Source organism: Ochlerotatus camptorhynchus, unplaced genomic scaffold (assembly GCF_037179485.1).
Source record: "Ochlerotatus camptorhynchus isolate MF236.1 unplaced genomic scaffold, CSIRO-AGI_Acam_v1.1 ptg000336l, whole genome shotgun sequence".
In the NCBI taxonomy this organism is placed as follows: domain Eukaryota; kingdom Metazoa; phylum Arthropoda; class Insecta; order Diptera; family Culicidae; genus Ochlerotatus; species Ochlerotatus camptorhynchus.
Window position 1 is genome coordinate 1495001 of NW_027040824.1, and position 13153 is coordinate 1508153.

The 13153-nt window shown below is 38.1% G+C and overlaps 1 protein-coding gene across 2 annotated transcripts in view; it reads right to left on the minus strand.

Annotated features, from left to right (window-relative positions):
• Tak1 (TGF-beta activated kinase 1) overlaps positions 1-13153 on the minus strand; it is a 90477-nt gene that overhangs the window by 10083 nt on the left and 67241 nt on the right. The gene's annotated exons all lie outside the window — the stretch shown is intronic.

Consider the following 13153-nt stretch of genomic DNA (forward strand, 5'->3'; position numbering starts at 1 on the left):
GGGCTTGTCAATTTTTTTAAATAATTCTACCGTGGTTTATAATTCTATGTGTTCCTAGCACTCCTGAACTCATGTCTTACTATTTACTTGTCCATTTATGTGATTTGTTTATTTATTTATTTCGTCAACCAACGCAGACTAGTACATATTAGAATACAGTTTTGTTTTCTTAAATTTATTTATTTATTTCGTCAACTTTGGACGAAAGGTTAAAAGTATATTTTTTTCTTTAATAAAAACTAAGCAGTGTCAGCTTTCCTATTTTTTATGAGTTATAATGCCTTATGGAGTAAAAATATTGTTTTAGTTTATGCCGAGACATTGTAAAGTCAATGGTTTCGCAGTATTGATTGTAAGAGGCCATCATGCGGTTTAATGGCCCATATTTTGCATAATTTGTGCGATGATGTTTTATGGCAAATAAATTTCGATTTCGGAGTTGCCGAGTAGGTGAATGGAAATTTAATTTTGATAAAAGTTCTGTGGAGTCAATGCACTGGGAAACGATATCGTTTACAAATGAAACCATTGCATATTCACGACGCTCTTTTAATGTTTGTATGTTTATAAGCATGCAGCGTGCTTCATATGATGGAAGAGGAAATGATGTCCAACCTAATTTACGAAGAGCGTATAATAGAAATTGTTTTTGTACGGATTCTAATCTTTCTTCGTGCGTGATTGAAAAAGGAGACCATACAATGCTGCAATATTCCAGTATTGACCTCACATAGGCGATATATAGTGTTTTAATTGTGTATGGGTCCTGAAAGTTATAGCAAAAGCGCTTGATAAAGCCAAGCATGTTATTTGCCCTGTGAATAATTGTGTTGTAATGGTCTATGAAAGTTAGTTTAGAGTCTAAGATAATTCCTAAATCCCTAACTCTTTCATATTTTTCTACATTTTGGTTTCCTAGTGGAATTGAAATATTTGAAGTTTGTATTTTCCTGCTAAATGATATTAAGTTGCATTTTTTTACATTCAATTCTAGTAGACTTTTTTTTTGCACCATATGCAGAATATGTGTAATTCATTCCAGATTATATTGATGTCTTCTTCATTTCTTATTTCCAAAAAGAGCTTCATGTCGTCGGCATAAATAAGAAATTTAAGTTTTTTGAGAATGAAAGAAATGTCGTTTACGTATAGAATAAAAAGAAGAGGTCCCAAATGAGAGCCTTGGGGGACACCTGAAGTGACTTGAATTGGACTCGATTTCTTTCCGTTGAATTTAATTATTTGTTGGTAGTTAGTTAAATATGATTCACGCCATTTTAGGAGCCCTAACTCAATTCCTATATTTTGCAATTTAAAAAGTAGCATTGGTATGTCTATGCGGTCAAATGCCTTGCTAAAGTCTGTATAGAGAGCTTCTACGTGGTTTCCATTATCCATTGCATTCAATGAATAGTCTATAAATTCAAATAAATTTGCCGAGGTCGAGCGAGTTTATAATAATATAGCTAACTTTAACAAATTCATTACCTTGATTCACACAGCAAAACTGTGGTAAACCTAGAAGTAACATGTATGTAACAATTCCTTTTTTAGACACTTTCTAATTTTTTGGAACCAATTGAATCTAACTTTGATTTCATTAGGTTTCGTAGGAGAAAAAACACAACCGCGTACATTTGGAATTAAGTGCTTACATTTTGAAGTCCAGAGAGAAGCAGCAAAATTTGGAACAAGAGTCAAAAACACAATTTGAAAAATATGCAGTGTTTTGAGCTGACTTTGCATCGTTCCATTCGCAAGAATTTTGCATGCAGGACGATAAATAAAATCGAGCGCTTATCGATACCTGCGATATCCAAGATTTCAACACTCCCTATGTTTCTCAATTGCCGTCAATTGAAAATTTCTTAAAAAATCCCAACACAAAGAACTACTCCAATTACTTTGTTACAAAAAACATGGTAAGGTTGATCCTTGTTGATCGAAAAGGCAAAAGAGCAGCTACACACAATCATAACTAACCTTTTTTTTACCACTATGGCGAAAGTCCCAGGGTGGGACTCCTAGCTAGCTGTATCAAATATCAAAGTTAAGCACTATTTACTAACGAAAATTATCGTTAATATGCATCAACTGGATATTTCGTGATGTAATCATAAGTTGACCCACTAAAAGCACAGTTAACAATATTTCATCATACACAGACAAAATGATAGTTTTACACCTATTCACCATGAATCCAATGCGAACCAATAAAATCGAAGAAACGAAGAAATAATGCATCTGTAAATAGGCAATATTATCAACCGGTGGAAACTAACGATTTTAAATTGGCTTACTACTTGACTAGCCTATTGGTCCCAAGCAAATCGATTAACGTACCCTATTCTAGTCGAAATTCTAGTACTACACTATGTTGGTTTTGATTTGCTATGAAAGTTTGACAGATAAAATGAGGGGTTCGTGGATTTTTCTATGTTTCGAGGGGTGAATCGATTATCTTGGGACCGAAGATAGTACCAGAGTGGTGAATTTCTCGAAAATGAAAACTCACTCAAAAAAAAACCAACACCATGATTGTGTAAAGAAAGAGTCCTCCTATCCGATAAAATGGGTGGCTTACATGGATTGACTTTGACTTACGAGACATTTACGAAAGAAACCATTATTTATGTTTTCGACATTGTTCCTTTTGAACGCTCAGTGTCGATATCATGAAAATTTTGTTCTGACAGATCGATGTCCAACCATGCCAGTTATACCACTGAGGCAGAACAAAAAAGAGGTCCGATTTGAATCAGCTTTTTGCATGAAGTTCCACATATTTTATGTGCTTAGAAGCAGGAAGACTGGATATTAGCCCTGGATCAGTAATTTTCTATACATATGGCTCGAACCAAGATAAAAACGGGTGTTCAATAAAAAATGAGAATGATATCAGTGCCGTCAAGCGCTCTTGTGAGAGCAGCGCGATTAAGTTGCGTCGTATGGCTGACCAGGGCCCCTTCTCCAATATTCATTGACGTTTTTTGAAAATAAACATTATGTTTTTAATAAAAAATACTGAACTCGTTGAATTTTTTTTTACTAGCTGATATGACTGAAAAAAATATCATTTTTTATTGAACACCCGTTATGGTCGGTCCTGTGGTTAACTTTTCGGTGTCCATGGAAAAATGGCCGACAGCATTTCAAGTTGAAATATATGCCATCTTAGAATGTGCAACGATTTCCATAAAACAAAACTATAAAAATGCAAATATTTGCATTTGTTCAGATAGTCAAGCGGCACTGAATGCTTTGAAATCAAAAACCTACACTTCAAAACTGGTGTGGGAATGTACTAAACTATTACAGCAACTGTCCTGTCGAAATACGGTTAACCTTTATTGGGTACCTGGTCATTGTGGAATCGAAGGGAACGAAAAAGCTGATCAATTGGCAAAAATAGGCAAAAATCCAAAAAATTCATTGGTCCTGAACTATTTTTTGGACTTTCTTTTTGTGCTTTAAAAATGGAGCTAAAAAACTGGGGAAGTACAACTAGACCAGTACCTTAAATTCTTGGCAATCTAAACGTTTTATAAAGTCGAATGCTTTGCATACACATTACCTGGTTGGGATAATTGCTTACAACAGAAGTGTTAGTTACTCAAAAAATAGTGTCTTACCACTACGTTATGGCATAAATAAAAATAGGATGCACCACAATAGATCAAAGTAATAGTCGCGGTGGTATTATGTCACCAACATAGGAAAAAATGGTCAAATATCAGTATCATCGCATGTTTTTCTCACTAAGAAGACCTATTTGGATTGCTGAGAAGTTGCATATTTCAAGAGATCCCAGAATACTTCAATTGATGCCGAATATCACAATTGAATGAGGTTTCGTGTTAGACCCATTTTGATTGATGAGAGGGCGTGTCTTTGGAAAGGTCCTAAAACGCTTCGAATATTGCAAAACATCACAATTGAATGAAGTTTCTTGTGAGAAGAGTAAGTATGTATGATTTAACTATATCGAAAACGAATACCTCATTACTTTTCCATAGTAATGAGGTGCTACGACATGCACTAAGCAAAGTACACGGACATAGGGGAAATGGATGTATTGTCGGCCTAAATGCCCCTAATTTAGGCCCATACATAAATTCATCAATCGACTAAATTTTCAATAGCGACCAAAAATATCCATTAGTACCGTCCCGATGATTTGTTCATATAGATAAAATTGGTATCCGTGCCGAAAATTAATAGTTCAAAACAGTACAAAATCAATGTGAACATAAATAGATGATGAAATTAATAAATAACCTATTGAAGTAATTACATTGGGTTGTTAGCGGAATGCTTAAATAAAACATCAAAATACCCAAGTAACATTGCAAGTTTAATCGAGGATTTAATACCCCGTTCACATTATAGCCTATATCACGTAATATAGGCTGTCTTGCAATGAGCACTCATACATAGGATTTCCAGTGAAAACTAGATGTATGAGTGCTCATTGCAAGACAGCCTATATCACGTGATATACGCTGTAATGTGAACGGGGTATAAAGCATTCTACAAGTCTAAATCATGATCTTCAGAACCCTCATAAAACCAACATTGTTATTTGGGTAAAGTTATCTTCCATTTCATTCCACTTAATGAATTTTGGTATCATTTTTTTTTTGGTTTGTTTTCCGTCAATCTAGTTTTTCGTACTGAGCACCAATGCTATCGACGCCAGGGAGGCAGTTCTCGACCTGGACCCTACCTATCGACCCATCAACTCATGAACCGGTGACCAACGGCTTAACTTCCCCGAAGGAAGGCGTGATCAGAGTTGTTATGCCTCAGAACATCCCGGCGATGCCGACTGGGATTGAACCCAGGCCTGCTGGGGTGAGAGGTATTTTGGTATCCATGACCGATACGTATTTTGACTAAGCTTTGCAATGAGAGTTGTTACAGCAGTTTTCGTTGTTCCAGTCTACAGATACAAATATTATAAGCCGTAAATTACCTTAAAAACATAAAATTAACTTAAAGCACCTCTTAATCATCACCGATTTTGCTGTAAATTTGCACATAAGTTCAAATTACCATGACGAACAGTAATCACAGGTGACCTGGTGCATCCCAAACATTTCTGTTAAAATGAACAGGTCTAATGTACAACTTCCCACCGAGTGGGAATGACACTGATGAAGACTGCACTTTGTAGTCGAAATACGCTTCTGTCATGGATACCAAAATTAATTAAGGGGAATTAAAGGGAAGATAACCTTATTTTGGTGTTTTAAATAAATAACCTGCTAAATAATCAAACAAATCTCACTTTGAATGACCCTAACAATGCTGGTTGAGTGTGGTGAAATTGTATTGTAAACTTTAATAAAAATTACGCTTTGCGATTTACTTCTGCTTGAAATAGGTCATGAGGAACATAAGGAAAATACTTTATGGGTGTTAAGATTTTTCATGTTGATAAATGTCAAGTCCCACTAAATTAATCAATCTGCATCTCCCAGTATCGTTCTGCATTCAGAATATTTTGAAATTTCTTCAATTTCCAACACCACAGCTGTTATTCTACTTATTCTGCAATCTCGACATGCAGAAGATGATGAAAACCATTTTTAATGACCTGCAGGTCTATGAGGATCTTCAAATGATACATTCCTTTTTATTTTGCTTTTGAAGTTTATAAATGAGTGATGGGTATTTTAGACCCTATTCGAGAGTTTAAATCAGAACGGTACGGCGAGTATCATCAGTTCAATAATATGTTATTCATACATTATCAGCGAATAATATAATTTCACCTACTATATACAATCCAACAGCTCTGAAGACTGCTGGTTGTGCTGGTGGCCAGCACTGTCGCAGTGACGCTATCACACATATTTTCCAGAATGTTGGATGGCTGGTGGGTTTGAATGGATTCTTCTTATAATCGATTGGTCACTTGTTCCACGTGTTGAGATCAGTCTTTACGGATGAATGTGGTTCGGGTTATAAACTAGCACTTTTTTTTTCTTCTATCTTAAACTCATCTCTTGTGCTGCCTTCGATGCATATGTGCGATTCGATTCGAACAAGGAGAAACTAGCACCACTTTGCTCCACTGAATATCTTCATTTCTTACATAATGTTCGCCCTGGTACAACTGCACATTAACGAAAACAAATTTATTTATTTTCGTTTATGTTGGTTTGGCTTTCCGCGTATGAAGAAGGTTTTTCTGTTTCGTTTTTCCTTACAAAGCCGTTCGAAGCGCGGTTAAAATGACGATTTAAGGGAGCTATTTTTAGTCCACGTCGAAAAAACGATAAGTTTTGGCTTGCTAAAGCACACATAATATATTCACTGTTTAGATTTTCGCTTAGAAAATTGTTCAGCACTATTTTCGTTTGACCATTTCAAATGACAAAATCGATAAACTTCTTCGATACTATTCCAAATCGTTCTACGATCTTGCAAATCCCTCCGAACCCCTCAACAAAAGGGGGCTACGGATGACGTAGTCTATAACTGTGGTCGTTTGTCTCGTAAATTTTCTGTTTTTCTTCTTCTTCTTTTTTGTGAGTCGGCGTATGATGATGGATAAGTGTCTGATCACTTTACTGCGTAACAGGATCGATGACTAAGAGACAGCTTAACACATAGACGAACTTGTATTGTGTTATTATTTTCTGCTCGGAGTGATGACCGCGAGTGAAACTTGGAACGCATGTGTATGAATACAACGACACACGAATCTGTTCTGGTGGAGATGAAATGAAAATCCGACCGCGCGAAACTCGAGATGTTGATCCGAAAAGGCCGTCTTACCGACTGGCACAATCTGACCGAGGAGAGCCACATGTGTGAGTAGACAGAAAATTTGCGTTTTCCCTTTTCGATTGCTCTCAGTGTTTCCTACTCTCAACGCAGATGTTGGAGGAAGAAGTGAATGAGAAGATTTTCTTAGGCAAGTTGTGTTTTACGTAAATAAGGAAGCATTCTGATTCAAATTCTGATATCAGGGGGGACAGAAATCCGTAAGGGATCGAATTCCGTACTGGATTGAAATCCGTAAATCTTATACACAGAGCACTGCCGGCTCCAGGGGGTGGGTTCAAGCCCCCCCACTCTTAGTGTGGACAGTGAAGATAATTTTCGCTTCATCGATGATAAACATTTTTTGTCTATTATACCGTAATGCACCAAATACCAGACAGTATTTTTATTCACACATTAAATTTTTAATAAAATATTACATCGCCTTGGAATTACACTTGGCATTAATAATCAACGATTTTTTTAAAAGTATAAGATGTATTTTCTCTGACATTATTAATTTTACTGAGTTACAAAATACTGTTCTAGTTATTTATTTATTTATTTATTTGTAATTCATCTGACATATGTGGTCTTAATGAATATGAGAATACATTTTCAAAACAGCTACAAAATTGACAAACTAGTAATTCTATTTTTAAAACGACCAGAAGTTTCGCCGAACTCAAAGAGATCCTCCACCACCGAAAAAGCTCGAATCATCGACGATATTGGTTCATTATATCCAAACAAAGTACGGTGAAATCTATCCTGTAGTAGTGACCGCTGCCGAAGAGGACGTTGAGCAGCACGGAAGTCCAACATAGAAAGTAGCCGGGGAGAATCGACTTCACCATTTAGCAACTTCGCCACGAATGCCGCCTGTTGTAGTCTTCGCCTTCTTTCAAGGGTGTCCATGCCCAACAGTCTACATCGATCGGGATAGGCAAGGAGGTTCAACGGATCGCGCCAAGGTAGATGACGCAGTGCTAGCCGGATGAATCGTCGCTGGACACGTCCAATCCTTAAGGTCCAGGAAACATCATTTGGAGTCCAAACAACAGAAGCGGTTTCGAGAATTGGCCGTACCAGCGCGCAATACAAGGATTTCAAGCAATATGGATCCGTAAAATCCTTTGCAATTTTCGAAATAAAGCCCAACTGTCGATTCGCCTTGGCAATTATCGAAGTGTAGTGAGAATTGAACGTCAGTTTTGGATCCAGCACAACTCCGAGATCAGTAATCATTTCAACTCGTTTAAGTGAAGTACCGGTGGTGTAGTGGTAAGCGTGAGTACCTCTCACCCCAGCAGGCCTGGGTTCAATACCAGTCGGCGCCGCCGGGATGTTCTGAGGCATAACATCTCTGATCACGCCTTCCTTCGGATGGGAAGTAAAGCCGTTGATCCCCGGTTCATGAGTTGATGGATCGATAGGTAGGGTCCAGGTGTGGGAGCTGCCTTCCTGGCACGTCGGTAGCATTGGTGCTCAGCACGGAAAACAAGATCGACGGAAAAAAAAAACAAACAAAAGGAAAAAAAAAAGTAAAGTACCCTTGATGCGATAATCGAACAATATCGGTTGTTTTGAACAATGAAAGGTCATAACAGAGCACTTCGGTACGCTAATAATTAACTTGTTCCGATGGCACTAGTCAGAAAATAAGAAGATGTTGCAAACGGTGGCAATCTTCAGTTGAGCGAATAACTAAATATATGTTCAGGTCATCGGCGTAGATAATCACGCAGTCCAAGCCTAATTTCAAAGCAACGTCGTTGAAAAACAGTGTGAACAATAATGGTCCCAAGTTGCTTCCTTGGGAAACACCGGATGTATTGCAGAAAGTCGAAGAAACACAGGAGTCAAATTTAACGCGGAGTTTCCTTCCCGTTAGGTAAGAGTTCAGTCAAGACAAGAGCATGATCCGAGACGTGACAGTTTAGCCAACAGCACATTGTGATCGATCTTGTCGAAAGCCGCCTTCAGGTCAGTATAGATGACATCAACTTGAGCCTTGCTTTCCATAGCAGTTACGCAAGTGTTGGTGAAGCTTAGTAGATTCGTCGTGACCGATCTTCCAGGCATAAAACCGTGTTGAACGGTAGAAATATAGCTGTGCGACTGGCGTAGAATCATTTCGCTGACAACTATTTCAAACAGCTTTGACGCAGCTGATAAGCTCGTTATTCCTCTGTAGTTCCTGACATTTTTCTTGTCACCATTTTTGAAGACGGGAAACATAAATGACTGCTTCCATACCTCAGGAAAAACCCCTTCATCGAGTGACCGGGTGAAAATTGCATACAGTGGCTCAGCTAAGTCAACAGTACAGCGGCAAAACAAAATCGATGGTATACCGTCGGGACCAGCAGAAAGCGAACTTTTGAACTTTTTGGCAGCAGATATGATCATTGCAGGAGTAACTACGAATGTCGACAGACTAATGAAGTCCATGGGAATGTCTAAAGCAGCAGACTCAGCTTCGATTTCAGAGGCAGGAGATTGGTCAAACACAGAAGCAAAAAATCTGGCAAACAGTTCGCAGCTTTCAGTAGAAGATTTCGCTTCGACGTCGTCAAAAATCACGTTGCTCGGTACAGATGAACTTTTCCGCTTACCGTTGACGAACTTCCAAAAGCTTTTTGGATTTCTCCGAAGATTAGTCTGCACTCTCATGACATGAGCCTTATACAAAGCTGAATTCAAATTGCGATACGCCTTACTAGCACGTTGGAATCCAAGCTTGCTGTCAGACGACTGTAGAGCACGATGCTTACGTTGTTTGGCATTTTTCTAACGTTTCAACCTTCGCAGCAGTGGCGTACTCCAGGCAGGCGAAAATGGACGTCTAGTGGGTGGAACATTCCTTTGCAACCACTGTTGAATAATAGAGCAGAAGTTTGAAGCCATTTCATTAACATCCTCACAATTCAGACAAGCCCAGTCAATCGTAGAAAGGTACTCTCGAAGCATGTCGTAGTCAATCTTGCCAAAATCAAGAGTAGGCTCACAGTCAGCATGGTGCGGATCATCAATCTGGTACCTGGCTTGAACGGGAAGAAACATTTCCAGCGGAGGATGGTGTAAATCTATAGGCAACAGTGCAACAGCAGTCTCATTTACGTTTACCCCACTGTTGGTCGAATATACAGTTATGTATAACTTGAAATTAGGAAGATCTGGTACCATTAAGGCCGGAACAAATCACAAGTTTTTCTCTTGTCACTCGATGCTCACACCAGTTGAGGGGGGGGGGTGGAATAAAAAATAAACCAAAAATAAATTAAACATTCAAAATTCGTTTTACATCACTTTTAAACCATATATTTCGAATGTTTACATTACTTCTTAGCCTTCGCTTTAGCATTATACTTTTTTGAAGCCGTGATTGTTGACACTAATACACACACTTAGAAAAATTAATGTAAATTTAGGTGCTCTGAGACTGACAAATATGAGCGTCAATTCTGACATATGATGGAGTCATATTAGACGTGAAATTCAGCTCAATCAAACGTACTTTCAACCTTTTCAGTCTTGGAGCACTTAATTTTACCTGAAATATTTATTTACTTCTCATCCTTTTTTTCAAAGATAGTTTCCGTCACGTGTAAGATTGCGTATTTCTAAGTGTGCATAACAGGAGCCACAAATGTTGACATTATTATGTGTAACACTCGGGTTATCAACAAGATAATCCACGCATAAAAATCAAATTTCTATGAAAATACCTACTTTTGTGAATATTAACCAGGTTTGTTCTTCACGCATGAATTCAGCAAGATCCATTCTATAAAATCCAAGCACAAATTTCAAACGATAGAACCGAAATTCAACCTAGCTTAAAAAAAAATCTACCATCACGTATGAACTCTCAATGGTCTATTCTATAAAATCCAAGCCTATTTTTCAAAGGATGGAGCCAAAATTCAACTAGACTGATCCAGAAATCCAAATTTCTCTAAAAATACGTACTTTTGTTGATGTAAACCAAGGTTTCTCAACACTACAAGCTGAACATTGCATTAGGTCCTAAGTAACATTGATTGATTCTCTTCGTCGACTGTATCTTTAGTTAATAACATGAGCACATAACCGTTTCTTAATGTGTTTGTCGTATTAGATGCTAGATAAAAGCTTCTTTTATCGATCTGTGTGCTGAAAATACCTGGGAGTGTCTTTACATGGCCGTGGGGATGCACAGAGAGAGTCTACGAAGAGAATCTGTCAATGTTACTTAGGACCTAATGCAATGTTCAGCTTGACTTGTGCTTGCTTAAATTTTTTTTACGAAGGTCCATTCTTTAAAACGTCAGCTTAATTTTCAAAGAATGTGAATCTTACAAGAATGAGGAAGGGGTCTAGGGGAGCGGAATCATTAAATATAATTCAATCAATCAACAGAAATGTTTGGACTCCCTAAGGAAGGTATTGAACCCGGCTGCTCTCCATGTTGGACTTTCATGCTGCTCAACGCCCTAGAGCCTCCGACACCGATTTCAGAAAAAGTGGGAAATATCATCAAATACCTATCAATATAAGTATTTTTCGAATCGGGATGGCGTCGGGACGAAATCGATGACCGACGGCTGATGCCGGCCCATCAAGATTAGTATTTTTAAAATCGGGATGACGTCTAGTGGCCGGACATTGATATCTGACGATATTTTGGAGTGCAAGATGGCGGCTTTCGATTTAAGAAAAATTGGGAAATACTGTTAAATTCCCCTTCACTATGGTTTTTTTGCATACGGGATGGCGTCTAAAGAATGAAAATCAATATTGAAATCTAAGACGGCGGCTTTTGATTGAGTAAAAGGTCAAATATTCTAAAATATGGGTTTTTTGGAATCCAAGATGGTGGCTTCCAGTTCTGGAAAACGTGGGATATATTGCCAAATACCGATCAATATGGGTATTTTTGGAATCGGTATGACACCTAGAGAATGAAAGTCGATATCCGACCCCAGTTTTAAATCCATGATGGTTTCCGGATTTAAAAACAATTGGAAATTCTATTAATTACCCATGCATATCCGACGCCATTTTGAAATCCAAGACGGCAGCTTCAGATTTGAGGTAATGTTTCAAATACCCTAAAATGCAGGTATTTTCAGAACGGAATGACACGTAGATGCCGAAAATCGTTGTCAGACGCCATCTTCAAATCCAATATGGCGACTTCTGGTTTCAGATAAAGTGGGAAATACTGTCAAATACCCATCAATGTGGCTATTTTCTAAATCTCAGTAACGTTTAGAAGTCTGAAACTGATGTTTGACGCCATTTTAAAATCTAAGATGGTGGACCAGAAAAAGAATGAAATACTGTCATATACCGATCAATGTGAGTATTGTTGGAATCGGGCTGATATCTGGAGGCCAGAGATCGATGACCGATGCCATCTAGAAATAAAAGATGGTGGCTTCTGATTTCAGAAGAAGTGTCAAATAGCGTACAAATGGCGTCGGATATCGATTTTCTAAATTTACGTGTCGTCCCCACTCCGAAAATACCCATGTTGTAGGGTATTTGATACTTTTCTTAAACCCAATCATCATGGATTCCAACATGGCGACGGATATCGATTTTCAGCATCTACGCGTTGTATCCGTTCCGAAAATACCCACATCTTAGGGTATTTAACATGTCAGAAAACCAATGGTCACTATCTTGGATTCCAAAATTGCATCGAGTATCGTTTTTACCCATATCTTGGGTATTTAACACTTTTTCTGAAACCCGATGACCGCTATCTTGGACTCCAGAACGGTCTTGTTAATTTAATTTTCATTTAAGCACAGACAAACTGACGTAATATTTCATTCTGGATCATCGTTCACGCATTTAACGACTGATTTGAATAGTATCAATTCCACGAACTGCTCCCCGCAGCGCTGGGATCGGACATTGGACATTTCTATATATTCTGTTAAGCTTGCATGCAACATTGTTTGCGAGTTAACGAGCTAGCTTGTTCTCCACGAGAGGCTCGAGAGATGTCGTTACTGATGACCTTTTTATTGAGGTACAATGTTTTCAAGAAAAACTTATTCAAATATTTATGTCTGATTGTGTGTGGTTTAATATAAAAAAATATATTAAATTACTGCATATAACCCTGATGCCATCCTTATTGGCGTCCGATACTGTGCGGATACTATGCGGATACTATATTTTGATGACTGACGACGCGACGCGTGACAAGTCGCATGGACCCCGAATTGAAGTGAAAGTGAAAAAAACGAAGGAAGCAATTTTTGAGTCATTCATTGCGTCAATTGAAACAAATCTTTGCTTCAAATGAAGTGAACTGAACTTGACGAACGAAACAAGCGATAGTCAAGTCATGTTTAACAGGAGGAATGATCATCGTGAC